At 44.8% G+C, this 16,588-nt stretch overlaps 1 long non-coding RNA gene across 1 annotated transcript; it reads right to left on the minus strand.

Annotated features, from left to right (window-relative positions):
• Positions 1-11,528: 11,528 nt before the first annotated feature.
• Positions 11,529-15,991, minus strand: LOC106483598 (uncharacterized). The gene is made up of 3 exons (XR_001292418.1): positions 15,909-15,991; positions 14,868-14,941; positions 11,529-11,566 (listed from the first exon to the last, which is right to left on the minus strand). It is a non-coding gene; the product is annotated as an uncharacterized lncRNA (long non-coding RNA).
• Positions 15,992-16,588: the final 597 nt, after the last annotated feature.

The raw sequence follows: 16,588 nt of genomic DNA on the forward strand, positions 1-16,588 counted from the left end.
GACTCACCTGCATTATTTCCCCATTTTACTAATAGCAACACTGAATCCAGAGACTCCAGACTCTCTGTTCTCTGTGTATACTGGGAACAGGACTCAGCTTTATTGATTTGGAAAGCACCCCGCAGTTTCAGCTATCATGGGCTAAAGCCCTGGGGTGGGGGTGTTGTTCTGGTGCTCTTTGCTCCACAGCAGTGATGATGCTTGGTTCCCCTATTATCTGTCACCCAGGCAGAGATAGTCTTTCTTCTCCAGGGTGGACTTTGTCACTGTGATTGATGCACTCCTCACCTCCAGGTTAGACAACTGGGAAAGGAGAGATGTGTTCAGGAAAAGCAGTGCAGCACATGAGCAATCCTGATGTCAACCACGTGGCTTCAAAGCCTCAACTAACCTGTGTGCCCAGGACCCTGCAGCGCTGAGGCACCCTAGGGACATGGTCAGTTCCCATCATTTTTTTGTACCTGTGGGCAGACTGGAACAGCACCACAGAGCTCCCAAGCAGTGCAGCAGCCCCTTCGGTGAGCATCCCTTCTGCTCCCATATACCCTGTCAAACACATGCACAAAGCTAGTGAGGTGTGCTACCCCTGGTTGCTTCAGGGTTTTTTAAGTCTTTAAAATACATAAGGCTACTGTGGGCTTGCTGTGGCTGGCAGGTACAGAGAGCAGAGTTCATTGGTTCATGCGGCTGGTGAAGCTGAGATGTACAGACATACTATAACCAGCATGCGCCAATACTTACCGATCTGTTCTGAAAAAACTTAGTCCCCACTGAGACATAAGAATTGTTGTAACAGGACACACCAAAAATCCACCCTGTCTGGTAGTGTGTCTCTGGTAGTGGCCAAGAGCAAACATCCTGGGGAGCTGTTTAAGATCAGGACAGCCGAGTTGTGTCCCCCCTGCAGGACACTCCCCGGCATCTGGCAGTCTGCAGCCCAGGGACACCCTGAGCAAGGATGTCCTGTAGATGAACTAAAAATTTTGTTTTTCTCCTGCAGCTGCTTTTTCTAGACTGTTAGTTCATGAAAATGGCATATGCTAAAGCATTGGCCTAATGAGAATTTTATTCTTACGGGGAGACACTAGTGACTTTGTTTAGCCTTGTTGTAAGTGGTTGAAATAACAAACACAGTGAAGTAACAAACCCACCTAATGTGCCAGAGCCCTGTAAAATGTCTGCAGAGCTTTAAAAATGCAGCACAAAAACTGGAAAACTTCTGCCACATACAGAGCACTCCCTCAAGCCATCGAATGCTTCGGATCAATTTAGTGATACATTTCATCCATAAAAAGGGAGAAATGCATCACTATAGAGGATGACTGGATTTTCCACTGGGGGACTTTATACTTTACCACATAGCTGTGACATGAAAAACTTTTGCAAACCACCCTGTCCAAACACCAAAGGGCTTTTTTGCAAAAGGACAGAGTGTCTGCAGAAGCTGTTAAGAGATTGATGTGCCTTTGCCTCAAGTCAAACAGTAATGTATTGACTCTCAATATGATTAGGATGGACTTCTGCCCAGAACAGTTAAATTGGTTCTGAATAAAAATTGCTCTTCAGAAGTGGCTCTTCGTTAATAACAATATTATTATTTTATTTTAATGTAATTAGAGTTATGTTCTTAAATAATAATTGCCATCGTTATACTTTCCTTAAGTCAGCATAGCATTACATTTAGTGATTTTAGTAATGATGCAAAATAGTTGTGAATCTCACCTGCCACAGATAGTGCCTTCTGTTTCTACATAATTTGGTGTGCTTGGAACAGAAATTGTCCTTGAGGTATCTCAGAAATGTACTGTCTTGATCATAATTATTACCTGAGACTCAAAGGCCATCTGGTTAAAATCAGGACTTCTTATGTGCTGTATTATGTTTTTTATAATGTATTCTCACTCTCCTCCCCTTAAAAATTGGAACAACTGACGTGTTTAAACATTTTTCTAGTCATACAATTTAACAAATCATTTTTTAATAGCTGCACTGGGCAATAAACTATTTGAGTCAATTCAGTGGTGACCACTTATTACGCAGTGCTAGGAAGTTGGTTAACAAATCCCTCTATTTCAAGAATCTCAGGATCCAGGGAAGATCTCACCGGATAAGCCCAGAAGGTGCTTTACTAAGTGTATTTTAATGCTGTTTTGAAAGAGAGCAGCATAGCAGGCCACTGTGAAAAAGCTGGTCGTCCTGTCTTGAGAAATAGAGATACCACAAGTGATACGACAAAAAACCCTCTGCGCCCTCTCTCCCCTCTCTCGTAATGCAGTCATGCTGCAAGGAGCAGCCTAGCTTTCAATTTAATTTCACTCACGGACGCATTTTTTACCTATGACATCACTCTGAAGTGATTAGAAAATTATAACTGGGATGTGAACTCAAGCAGAAGCTTATGACCTTTTCACTGTGTCATAACAAACAAGAAATTAGGTGCTTCATGTCATCTTTCAACAGGTTGCCTGGTGGGTGTTCGTGTCCCATGCTGCACTGTGGCTAGTCGTCTTTCAAGCCACCCCACGGCCGATCAAGTGGAGAGGAGACTACAGCACAGCATGCAAGGACTAGTCTGGCCAGGGAAGTGAACAAAGGGATGGCACATTTGTATGACAAGTCAAGTAAGGTACCACAGGCAAGCTCAGATCAATGATGAGTTAACCTGCAGTGAAATTAAATTTGGTGCAATTCCAGCTCCCCTGTCAGCCTTGTCCCAGTGTAAAATAAAAGAAAAAAAAGCTTTAATTTTCCCAAAGGAAAAAAGACTGGGCAAAAATCAGATTTCTTGCACTTTTATGCTGTGATAGCATCTTTGACCTCACACCATGGCACAGGCTTGGAGGTCAGCTTTCCGGGTGCGGCACTGTCAGCGGAGAATGAAGCCAGCTGCTTTGACAAGCACCTGGTCAGGTTTCTATCATAACTCACTGTCTTGTCTATATGTTTAATTTCTATTTTAGTGGAGTGTGTCTTCTAGCAGGAATACAGAGATTTGTGCGTTTATCCTCCACAGAAGTCACAATGCTCCTGGAGTTTACAGACAGGCATTCCAAATATCTCCCTCCAAGCTTAACTCACCGTGAAGTTCAGTGTCATCTGGCAACAGAAGACATTAATCACTACTGAGAAGGGCAGGCTAATGTTTCTAAGCCAGGGAAGGCTTGTATCTGCTTCCCAAATAGCTTACCCTAACAGTTCTTTTTATTGAGATTGATTCCCCATATTTTGCTAGTTTGGGGATATAGTCCATTTATATTTATCTTGTACTGTAAAGCTAATAATTGACATTGTTATTGTAGTTATTTTATGAGCCAATTTCTTAGTACCCAAGGGTGTTTTTATAACTTTCTTTTTGGCCTTTCCTTTAGAGTACTGAAAGCGTACAGGGGGAGAGGGGTGTTGTACACACTTCATAAAGAAATTCATTTGCTGATTGTTATTATTTCTTTGTTTATATCACTCTTGTGCTTTCTGTTATTCCAGTTTTGGCCAGAAGGCTAACTGTGTAAGTCTGAGAGTAGCCTGAAGGCAGCTCTAATTTAATATCATATTCTCTGTATCCCCTATATGAAATGGGGAATAGCCAAAATGTTCTATCCTACTGATATTTGGTGACACACACCTTACACAGAGGGCTAAGAGAGGGCACGGTGGGCCATTCCACCCACTCTGCACCTGCTAAGGAGATTTCCTGTGCTAAAAATATTTTCCTGAGAAAAGTTACCCTGGTGAAATGGAGCAAATATGGCAATGGAGAATGGGGTGAGGAATGGATAGGGTGAGGAAGGATTAGATGATACTCCGTTTCTTACTCTTTGCTTTCAATTAGGACATTGCTTAATGCCTGCAAAAAACGTTAGCTGTAATTTCTGAGTTGGTAACAAGCTATCAGAGCTCCTCAGGGCTCTTCTGTTGGTCTGAACCTTGGGTGCATATATATGAGCCCTTGCACCTTCTACGTGTTATGGAAGGCGATTTATTTGCAAAAGGAAATTTCCATCCATAAAATCAAGAACCATCACTGACAACAAGGCCTCTGTTTGCATAAACTCTGTCTCTCATTTCAGTTTTGACTGTGTGTGCATTGTCTGATAGCACCATACTACTTGGATCACTCTGAAGTTGTCTTAAAGCACATGGTCCGGTAGAGACTGACACACAGCTTCATTATTGCCAATTAGTGCAGGATAGTGTGAAAGATGAACCTACTGCCTGGCCCCAACGCTTCTCAGGCAAGTGAATTGATGGTGCCAGTCAGAAGAGACTCACAGATTTCAGGGCCAGAAGGGACCACTAGATCACTGAGTCTGACTTCTTGAATGATACAGGTCATAACTTTCACTCTGTTACTTGTATCTTCGTAATATCTCTTTTCTTCTCAAAGACGGTTAATTAGGCAGGAAGATGGAAAAACAAAGAGAAGCGGATTTAGGCTTCAAAGATGTAGAACAGTTACAGAGTCTTTTGTGTATCTTGACACAGGAGTACGCTTATAATTATCGGTCCCCTTATATCAGCCCAGAAGCCCAATGGAGAGGCAAACCTGGTAAATCTAGCCAAGTCTTGTTAATTCTCACATAGACACCGTTAGTCTGGGATGAAAATGGCCTGGCTGGAGAATATCAAAACCTTGTCAATGCTGAGGTGTCAATACAGCTACCACTGTTGGTGTTTTGGAGGCAGCCTCCCCTAGGTGTGAAACTGGCCCTAACTGGGAACAGGACTTGGGGAAAAATTTCCTCTGTGGCCTGTGATAATTAGGTGGACCCATATATGTCCTTTGAATGAATTCTCACTGGTGTTCAAACTTAATTTCATTTTTTTGAGAAGATGATTTGTATGGCTCCTTATATTTGGTGTTGTTTAAGACAAAGAGTGGTTGTCACAAAAGCCCTTCTGAGAACCATGCCTCACTCTCTTAAACTGCTGTGGGTGTCTGAGGAGGGAAACTGTAAACCTGAGTGCTCACAAGAGCGGAGCTGTGAAACCAAGCTTCATCTGTGGAGGAGGTGTTCATCTTTTAGCCTTTGGTGGCTGATTCGAACAATTCCACTTCTCAGACAAATGATGCAACATTCAGGGAGTGAGCCTCGTAGCTCTCACCCTGATGCTTTGAGCCTGCACAGACCAAAGAGGAACCTGAGGACTTGTGGATCCAGACCAGGGCATGTCCAGTAGAGGAGTTTGAGCAGACTGGAGATTTTCTTTTTCACCTCACAATTAACTCCATCCTTACTGGGAAACTTTGACTCTGTAGCTCTTTCCAAGAAACGATCGTCTTCTTAGATGATATTTGATCTGGAGTCATTCACCCTTTAGATAAGAGACTTGTACTCTTTAGGCAGAGTGGAAATAAATTAGTTGTAATATCTAACTAACTTCTTTTTTAAACATGGCCATTTTTTTTCCTTAAGGCATTTGTGTTTATCAGCTTATACATTTCCTCTACCTTATTTTTCTTAGAGAAAAAGACAAAATTGGCCTTAATGAGACCTACAGGGCACCTCTTGAAGCGTCCAAAATAAGAATTTTACTTTAGGTACTAGTTTGGATACTAGGAACACGTTTTTTTCTTAATGGATTCTGAGTTTTTATAATTTCCTATTCAGTGATTTTAAATTACTCTGTAACAAACAGCACTTAATCTAATGTTTAAAAGGAGGCCTTCTGTTCTCATTCTGATCATCTTGATTCTGATTCGCTGAGCTGATCATTCTGATTCTGATTCGCTGAGCGCAGCGAACAGAGGCAGCGAACAGACGCAGCAGTTTGCGCAGCAGTGGTTGGGCTCTGACTAGAACTTGAGGATCTTGTGGAAGTTGTGGGCTTTCTGAGGACCCCCGAGGACCTAGAAGGTGATCGCTGTGAACAGGAAAGGGGAAGCTAGGCAAGGACAACTGCAGGAGGCCTTGACTTCTCCTGGGAAAAGCTCGTGGGAAAAGCTCCAGCTAGGAGTGGCTGCTGCTAACGAGCTCTCTGGGTTGCCCCTGACCAGAGGGGGTTGGGGCCTTTGATCCCAGTGGCCCTTGATTGGGCGGTCAAGCACCCTGTGAGTCAGTGCTAGGGAGAGGCCTATATAAGAGCCAGGCCTAGAGCGCAGCTAACAGAGGCAGCAGTTTGCGCAGCAGTTTGCGCAGAAGGGCGCGCGAAGGGACGTGCGAAGGGACCTTCATTTCTGTTCCCTGTGGTGTACACTTCCTCAAGTATGGTCGTGACACGCCGCACAGCGCGTTCCCCAGCGGCTGCTGGAGTTGCTGTGTCAGAGGCTTGGACCCAGACTGGCCCTCTGACAGTAGATGCAGCCCTACAGGTCTCAGGCTGCAGGGAGTGCTTGGGGCCTCTCCGGGAGGCCTGGGCTGGCAGTCAGCTGTCCTGCAGGAGGTGTGCTGCTGTTGATGAGTTGTGTCGTCAGGTAAGGGAGTTACGGGAGGAGGTCAGTAGGCTGCGCAGCATCCGAGAAGCAGAGCAAGAGATAGACAGGGTATTCTCGGAGACTGTACAGCTCCAGGAGTCCCAACCCCTCACAGCAGTGGAGTTGCCAGAGGGCTCTGTGCCATGTGAAACGGTACAACATAACATCATAGAAGAAGGCTGGAAACTGGTCACTGCTCGTGGGAGGAGAAAGGCTCCTACTCCTCCTGAAGACCTGAAGCTGAAGAACAGGTTTAGTGCCCTCCAGGATGAGGAGGAGATGGGCATGGCTGCCAGGGAAGTAACCGGGACAACAGACCCTGTGCCCTACCGGAACACCCAGAAAAAGCGGCGGGTGATTGTTGTGGGGGACTCCCTGCTACAGGGGACGGAGGCATCTATCTGCCGACCTGACCTCTTGTCTAGAGAGGTTTGTGGCCTGCTGGGGGCTCGTGTGAGAGATGTCATGCAAAGACTGCCAAGACTCGTCCATTCTTCGGACTATTACCCACTGCTGCTCTTCCATGTGGGCGCCAATGACACCAAGGGCAAACTGGAGACCATCAAGCAGGATTTCAGAGCTCTGGGGATGGTGGTCAAGGGTCTGGGAGCCCAGGTCATCTTCTCCTCAATCCTGCCAGTGAGGGGGATGGATGAGAGGAGGAGGAGACGGACTTTCCAGGTTAACGACTGGCTGCGCCGCTGGTGTTGGCAACAGGGTTTTGGTTTCTACGACCATGGGACCCTGTTTGAAGATCGACAACTGATGGCGAGAGATGGGATCCACCTCACGAGGCGGGGCACGCGGGTCTTTGCCAACAGGTTGGCCAACCTGGTAAGGAGGGCTTTAAACTAGGAAAGATGGGGGAAGGGGAGAGTTATAGTGACAGGGTAGTTGGCAAAAGACTGCTCAAGTCAGGATGCCTCCAGCAGGTGAATGCAGCCAGGGAAGTGCGCATGGGATGTGGCTATGGAGGACCCTCTTGTATCCCTCCTGGGAAACCTGCATGCTCGATCACCTCCCTGAAATGCCTGTACACCAATGCACGCAGCTTGGGGAACAAACAGGAAGAACTAGAGATGTGTGTGTGGTCGCAGGGCCATGATCTCATTGCCATTACAGAGACATGGTGGGATAGCTCGCATGACTGGAGTGCTGTCATGGATGGCTACGTACTTTTTAGGAAAGACAGGCCAGGAAAGCGAGGTGGTAGAGTTGCTCTTTATGTGAGAGAGCAACTGGAATGTATTGAGCTGTGCCTAGGGGTGGATGAAGAGCGAGTCGAGAGCTTATGGGTAAGGATCAAAGGGCAGGCTAATAGAGGTGACACTGTTGTGGGTGTTTACTACAGGCCACCTGATCAGGAAGAGGAAGTTGATGAGGCCTTCTACAGACAGCTGGAAGTAGCCTCACGATCCCAGGCCCTGGTTCTCATGGGGGACTTCAACCACCCCGATATCTGCTGGAAAGACAACACAGCTAGGCACAAACAGTCCTGGAGATTCCTGCAGAGCATTGGTGACAACTTCTTGACCCAGGTGGTGGAGGAGCCAACAAGGAGAGGTGTGCTGCTGGACCTCGTACTAACAAACAAAGAAGGACTGGTGGAAGATGTGAAGGTTGGGGGCTGCCTTGGCTGCAGTGACCATGAGATGGTGGAGTTCAGGATCCTGCAAGGAGGCAGCAGGGCACCAAGTAGGATCGCAACCCTGGACTTCAGGAGAGCAAACTTTGGCCTCTTCAGGGACCTACTTGGAGGAATCCCATGGGTGAGGGCCCTGGAAGGAAGGAGTGTTCAAGAGAGTTGGTTAATATTCAAACATCACTTCCTCCAGGCTCAAGAGCGGTGCATCCCTATGAGTAGGAAGTCAAGCAAAGGAGGTAGGAGACCTGCATGGATGAGCAAGGAGCTCCTGGCAAAACTCAACCAGAAGAAGGAAGTATACAGAAAGTGGAAAGGGGGACAGGCCACTTGGGAGGAATATAGGAATGTTGTCAGAGTATGCAGGGATGCGACGAGGAAGGCTAAGGCCCGTTTGGAATTAAATCTGGCTAGAGATGTCAAGGACAACAAGAAGGGCTTCTTCAAATACATCAGCAGCAAGAGGAAGACTAGGGAAAATGTGGGCCCTTTGCTGAATGGAGTGGGTGCCCTGGTGACGAAGGATGCAGAGAAGGCAGAGTTACTGAATGCCTTCTTTGCTTCAGTCTTTACTGGTCAGGCCAGCCCTCAGGAACCCCAGACCCTGGAGGCAAGAGAGAAAGTCTGGAGAGAGGAAGACTTTCCCTTGGTGGAGGAGGAGTGGGTTAGAGATCATTTAAGCAAACTTGACACCCACAAATCCATGGGCCCTGATGGGATGCACCCACGAGTGCTGAGGGAGCTGGCGGATGTCATTGCTAAGCCACTCTCCATCATCTTTGAAAGGTCATGGAGAACAGGAGAGGTGCCCGAGGACTGGAAGAAAGCCAATGTCACCCCAGTCTTCAAAAAGGGCAAGAAGGAGGACCCAGGGAACTACAGGCCAGTCAGCCTCACCTCCATCCCTGGAAAGGTGATGGAGCAGCTCATCCTGGAAGCCATCTCCACGCATGTGGAGGAAAAGAAGGTGATCAGGAGTAGTCAGCATGGCTTCACCAAGGGGAAATCATGCCTAACCAATCTGATAGCCTTCTATGATGGAATGACTGGCTGGGTAGATGAGGGGAGAGCAGTGGATGTTGTCTACCTAGACTTCAGCAAGGCTTTTGACACTGTCTCCCATAGCATCCTCATAGACAAGCTCAGGAAGTGTGGGCTAGATGAGTGGACAGTGAGGTGGATTGAGACCTGGCTGAATGGCAGAGCTCAGAGGGTTGTGATCAGCGTCACAGAGTCTAGTTGGAGGCCTGTAGCTAGCGGTGTCCCCCAGGGGTCAGTACTGGGTCCAGTCTTGTTCAACTTCTTCATCAATGACCTGGATGAAGGCACAGAGTGCACACTCAGCAAGTTTGCTGATGATACGAAACTGGGAGGAGTGGCCGATACGCCAGAGGGCTGTGCTGCCATTCAAAGAGACTTGGACAGGCTGGAGAGGTGGGCAGAGAGGAACCTCATGAAATTCAACAAAGGGAAGTGCAGGGTCCTGCACCTGGGGAGGAATAACCCCAGTCACCAGTACAGGCTGGGGGTTGACCTGCTGGAAAGCAGCTCTGCTGAGAAGGACCTGGGAGTGCTGGTGGACACCAAGTTAAGTATGAGGCAGCAATGTGCCCTTGTGGCCAAGAAGGCCAATGGTATCCTGGGCTGCATCAGGAAGAGTGTTGCCAGCAGGTCGAGGGAAGTGATTCTCCCCCTCTACTCAGCCCTGGTGAGGCCCCATCTGGAGTTCTGCGTCCAGTTCTGGGCTCCCCAGTACAAGAGGGATGTGGCACTACTGGAGCAAGTCCAGCGAAGGGCCACAAAGATGATTAGGGGACTGGAGCATCTCTCTTATGAGGAAAGGCTGAGAGAGCTTGGCCTGTTTAGCTTGGAGAAGAGAAGGCTGAGAGGAGATCTTATCAATGTGTACAAGTATCTGAAGGGAGGGTGTCAAGAGGATGGGGCCAGACTCTTTTCAGTGGTGCCCAGCGACAGGACGCGAGGCAATGGGCACAAACTGAAACACAGACACTTCCATCTTAACATGAGGAAAAACTTTGTCACTGTGAGGGTGACAGAGCACTGGAACAGGTTGCCCCGAGAGGTGGTGGAGTCTCCTTCTCTGGAGATATTCAAAAGCCGCCTGGATGCAATCCTGTGCAATGTGCTCTAGGTGACCCTGCTTGAGCAGGGGGGTTGGACTAGATGATCTCCAGAGGTCCCTTCCAACCTCAGTGATTCTGTGATTCTGTGATTCTCGATTTTTTTTCCAGCGGTAACAGTAAGAGGAAAGAAATGTTTCGGGTTATCTGAGTCAGAATATCTTGGCAGTCTATTATTTTTAATGATGGGAGATACCCATCTTCAATAGGCTGAACTTGATAGTAGACAACTTTTCTCACCTGTAGTTCTTGCACAGGCTATAAATCCAAGGTACTATAATAGTACACTTTCCAGGGGAATCACACTCCAGTTGTAATTTGCAATTAATCACTAATTTTTGCTCCATAAGTTTTGTAATGCCTATGCAATCACTCAACCGCTGTGTGATAGCTAGCCAACAGAAGGAAGATATAGTGAGCTCAGCTAATTTGCTTGAGCAAAGATGCCTTGTGCCATTTGAAATGCCATTTGGTAATTCACACAGGGCTGGCAGATACAGCACAGGACCTGTGGGAGACCCATGATCTTCTAGAGGACATGTTCGATACCTGGGACATTCCAAATGAAAGAAGCTGCCTGCATTTAAGCAATGAATTGAACCCACTTTGTATAAAACCTAAAGCTGTCCTCTTCTCCTCTCTAGACACTTTATATGTGCACATAACCTGGTCCCATGAGCCCAAAGAATGCTTTGAAAATGAAGAAGACCACAACACCAGAGTTCATCAGCTCTGTCTCGTGATGGCATTTTTAACATCCGGATCTATAACTGCAAGTGACTAGTGACAAGGAGACAACGGCTAAGCATAATATCAACATTTTGTTAACCGTGTTTGCAGAAGCAACCAACCCCCTTCACCCCTTGCCCTCACCACTGGAGCAGGAACTCCCCGGCAGCTGCAGTAGTCTATGTGGACTGGGGAAGTTGCCGTCACAGGGGGAGCGTGGCATTGGCTTCCTCCACCCGCCTCGCTCCCTGAGGGCAACCCGGGGACCGGCATGGCCTCTCAGACTCCCACTGTTCATTCCGTTTTTCCTGCTCTCCCCAGCAGCTCGCCGAAGAATCAAATGCAGCCATCCCTGGGGAAACGCGGAGCTCTGGAAATTCCTCACTTCCACTCCCATCTTCTCTGCTCATATTTTCAGTCACTGGTGTTGACAGTCACAAAATATTCAGGCTGTTGCTGAGCTGAAGATTTCTCCTGCCGGCATAACCATGTGTTGGAAATGTGACTCTTGGACAGGGTGACCTGCGCGGCATTCTCCCTGAGCCACCGAGCTGTTATGGTGTGGGGTTGCCCCTGTAACGTGCCATTCCAACAGGCGAAGTCACTGGTCGGGCGATATATTCAAAAATGATGAGCTTAGTTCTGCACAGAGAGGAGTGTTTGGAGGATGAGAATCTGCTGTCTGTTCAAATACACAAATTTGTCTCTGTACTTGCACTAAGCAATACATATGTATGGAAATGCACAATATCTGGTTTGTGTGTTTCTGCAGAACAGCATCTTTTTTTTTTTTGATGTCTTTGCAGTAGTGTAAGAAAAAACTTATGCAGTGGATTTTTTACAAACTTTCAGTCTACCATAAACACGGCCCTGACAAGAACACCCATATCACACGATGTTGATGTAGGATGCTGTTTAATTCTTGGTCAGCTGGGGGGTCTAACTTACAAAATCCACTGCCAGGAGAGACATTCCTGCATTGGCACCAACAGGTCAGACAGGGCTGGATGCAGTTGTTGCAGGGAAGAGGACATGCAATGCTGAAGCACCCTGGCTTGTGCTAGAGCCCGCTTTATCCTGGCTTTCTCCCAGGTAGAGCATGCTTATGTGTGTCCAGGTGCACTCTTACTGGGTAATGTTAGGGGAGATGAAGCTAGGATGAACTAGTGTAGAATATGAATAACAGTAAAGTAGAAAAACTTCCTAATATTGTCCTTGACTTTCTTTAGGTTAAATTTAAACTTTCACCTTTCACAGTCAGACAAATTGCTGTGGTAATTAATATATTGAAAAAACATTTGGGTTTGATGTAATGCTAAGATATTAGCCTTAATGCATACTCTTGCTTTATCTAACTACTTGTCTGGGGTCTTGTGAATCTCTATAGCACATTGATGCCTCTTCAAAGCCATCTGGAAGAAGATCTACCCACTCTTTTTTCTGCTCTTTTAATTGGAACTGCTGGCTGGACTTGTGTATCAGAGCAGTACAAAGGCTGAGAAAACAGAGAGGTCTTATACTAAACCATTTGAAAGGGCAGCAGGAGACGTCATCCATTTTGTGTATAGATATGTTTAGATAGATGTGGTAAGCCATGAGAAGTGGATGCCTTGACAGGTTACTTTTCAGAGACTGCTGATTTGCAGTGACCTCTGACTGCTCTCAAAACAGCTGAATTCTGCAGACTCTGGTAATCTGAGATAGAAACTGTTTTGAAGTCAGCTGGGTGTAAAGAGTCTATTGCTGCCCTGGGTGTCTCAATATTGCAAGGAAAAGTAGAGCTGGAGAGAAAGGAGGCAGTAGCTAGAAACTCCCTTGCCTAATTTTGCGTGAGACAACTTGTTCTGTTTACAGGACAATGCCTGTATGAAAACCATGCACCTATATGCTCAGGCGTTGTCAGTACCCACAAGCCACCCGTTGCATCTGAGATGTGTGTAAGGACTCCCTATTCCCTGACGCACGATGCTTCCACATTCTCCATGAGTCTGCTGGTATAAAGGTATCTTAAATGCACAATACGTTATGCATCATGTTGTAGTCACGATTTTGTAAAAGAGAGGCAGACCGTGAGGGAAGAGGTAGAATCAGTACCCTTTTCTCTCAAGTTATCTTATTGATTAAAATAGTCAAGTTAGCAAAATTCTTTCCAACCTGTACTTGAAGTTTGTTGCCTCTCTATCAGGCATGAAGAAACACTTGCGAGCCTGAAAGTTTTCTTGTTTTTTTTTCAGTACTGACATATAGTTTAATAAGATATTCCCTCCTTCCTGGAAAGTTCACCTCTATTCTGGGCTACTGTGTGGTTTTGTATTCCATGGCCATATAGAAGAACAAGGTAGTTATTCTGCCCATACAGCAGCAAGATGCTGCAGATACCTGGACAGGAGCTGCTCCCACCTCTCTGTGGGCAACGTAGTGACCAGTCTCTTCAGTGGCCATCCCGGTTCACCTGCTAGCACAGTGAAGGAGTGTGTGCACAAGCCTCTGTCTGCCTTTGGACACCTACCTGCAGGATTCCAGGTGCCCTCAATCCCTGACATGCATATTCAATTTTAGGGGATCCTAAATATCTGCCTCCACATGTTCATGTGGAGACTATATATAAAATACTTCACTTACCTTATTTATATTCCCTTAAAAAACCCACAAAAGTTCATTTATCTGTCCTTGTAGCAGGCATGGGAAAAGAGGGGAGAGACTAATAGTCCCATACTGCAGGTGGGAAACCTTGGGGTAGGGCCAGGTATCAGGTACGTGGAGCACAGCTGCCGAGTAAGTGTGTGACAGGTCGCCCAGGATGTCTTCATTCCCAGTCAAGTGGCTCAAATGCAAGACCCCTATTCCTTGCATATTCCCAGTGCAACTACCGGCAGGGAAAGGATACCATCAAAATACATAGGGAGAGCTTTTAAACTTACCACAGTCATTTTCCGGGAGATTTTACTTTACCTTTACAGTTGTAACAGACTGGAAGATGGTGTATGAGGCAAAATGAAGCACAAGCAGTTAAGGAGAAGCCAGAATTAAATCTCCCCATATTTAGGATCTTGAGGGGGAAGCAGCAGTGAGGGAGTCAGTGGCCAGGAGGGCCAGGGCAGGAGCACACGTGCAGCCCTCCCAGCCCTGGGGAGCGTGCTCATCACATGGGGAGTTCTGCATGAATGAGGCTGCCACATCTAACACGTCTCCACCAAACATGCGTCAAATGATTTTTTTCAAAGGCTTTATAAATTGGTCAAATTTGGGCACATTTTTCCAAAATGTCTGCCTATGAGATCAAGGCAGCCTCCTGGCAGATTTCAACCACATGTTCCAGAGCATCGTCCTGCTGAGAATTCTCAGTTGAATGGCTGAAAGATTTGGTTTTTTAATACAGGTAAAAATTGTATTTTCTCTTAACCTCTCTCTGTAGGCATCTGGACAGAAAAATTCACTCGGAGGTACAAATCCAGAGTAGAAAATTTCCATTGGACCAAACTGACTTAGTTCAAAGCCACATGTTTCAGGAAGTTAAAATAACAAGTATCAGACAAATTTTCTAATGGTATCCCTAACTCAGCTGCCTTAATAAAAGTCTCACACATGTTTTGAGGTTGGAAGTATATCATTCCTAGAGCTGCTAAATTAACCATTCATTATGCAACATTAAAGATGGGACATCCATGTGGTTTCCAGCAAGAACATAATCAAACATTACTTACCCCATGATTTTTTTTGGCCATAGCTGACTTCTTTCTCCTTAATAAAAATATTTTGTTGACTATCATTTTGTATTCAACACTCCTGTCAGAGAATTCAGTCAAACTGTCTCAAGGTATCTACAAACAACTATTGTTAACATTTGCTATTTTTGCTCTTAATTCTGATGCTCTTGGAAGCATGTGACTATTTGGGAATTGCATATTTCATTATTAAAAAAAAGAAAAGAAAAGAAAATTACCCTTCATTTCCAAACCTTATAGTTGCCAAAAAGAAGAGGCAGGAAAGTTGAATGTCCTGTAAATTCCCAGAAACCTGAAGGTAAATAAAAGTATTGCAGAATTGTGCATGTGTATATATCCAGACTCATGTTTTTTAAGGCTATCTCAGAGTTTTGTAGGTCTTAATATTGCTTTCTGACTGGTTTGGATTGGAATTACCACTGTATTAACACATGTCATATGTTAATAGTTCTACAGAAAAATACTGAAGTGCCTAAATGCAACAAACACAAGCAACTGTAGTTAACAATAAATAATAAACAGATCTCAGATGATTAAAGGCCCCCTTGCAATTGGAAAAATGTTATCATCTGTGCAATTCTCACTGGCATCTGGCTCAACTAAACAATCCCCCTGACACTTTATGTTCAGATCTGGATCCTGGACTGGTGCAATTCAATACAGTCCCACTGACTTCACCAGCTATTCTGAGCTGTGAACATGCACATATAATCCACAGATTTAATCCAGATATATGTTTTCTTCTGCCATAAGGGAAGAGTCATTTATAGCCATGTTTCAACAATATTTTGATCATGACTAAAGATGATTGCATTGAATGTAAAAACCCGGTTAAGCATAGTATTATTGTCTTCCCCTCTTGTTAGTACAGAAGTCATATCAATATTAGATTTTAAACTTAAAGCAAAGATATTTAAACAAAAATAGCTACAAATCACTACAATGGGAATTTTGTTTTGCTTAAATTTATTCATCATTTGTTTAAGAGTTAATATGTGTTTTTTTCAATACTGTTTTGTGCACCCTAAAATAGATCAATTTTAATATTCTCTACATTTATTGAGAATTTAGTTCAAACATTTGAGTGGATTTGCAGCTGAATTGACTAAAATTTTCATATACATACATACATACATAGGTTACATCCAAATTAAAAAAAAAGAAAACTCTTACTCAAAATGAAGGTCACTTTTATTCTGTCTCTGGCACTAAAATTTAATTTTACAATTGTTAAAAAATAATGTAAATTCATTACTGACCTTCAAAGGATGATTTTATTAAGCATATGGGGATCATCTACATTTCGAAAGCTGCTGTCTTTATGACCTGATGACTATACATGAAATGCTGGGATTTGGGCTGCTTTCTGTAAAGAGAGAAGAGAAGAGAAGAGAAGAGAAGAGAAGAGAAGAGAAGAGAAGAGAAGAGAAGAGAATCTTTGTAGCTTTTAAAATATTTCTTTTTTCTTGCAGTGATTTATCATATTATAAAAGTATCATCAACGTTTAAGCTTCTCATTCTCCAGTGTGTAACAAATGTATGTGTTTGCTATTATGAACTGAACAAACGTGTACCTTCACAACCATGACGCTTCCCAGAAAGAAATATATGGAGATATGCAAGATTTGTTAATTTGTTCTCAAAAGGATACAGATAAAAGCAGATGCTAAGGGGCAATAAATTATACTTTTTGTAAATTTTCTTCCGTCAGTTTCTTTAACCCTCCTAGTTAACACAGAATTTCGTTTGCAGCATTATTTATTGCCAGCAATGTTGCTAGGCTGCCTGGGAGGGCAAAATGGAAAACTTTGTGAAGTATACTTGGAGAGTGCTCTTTTAAAGCAGATGATTTGTGAGTAAATCTTGGAGAGCTGGGAGTACATTTTGGATATGTTAGCTGTCTTGTACTGGGCTTTCATACAGTGAATGAAAGACTCTG

Source organism: Apteryx mantelli, chromosome 2, assembly GCF_036417845.1.
Source record: "Apteryx mantelli isolate bAptMan1 chromosome 2, bAptMan1.hap1, whole genome shotgun sequence".
Lineage (NCBI taxonomy): Eukaryota > Metazoa > Chordata > Aves > Apterygiformes > Apterygidae > Apteryx > Apteryx mantelli.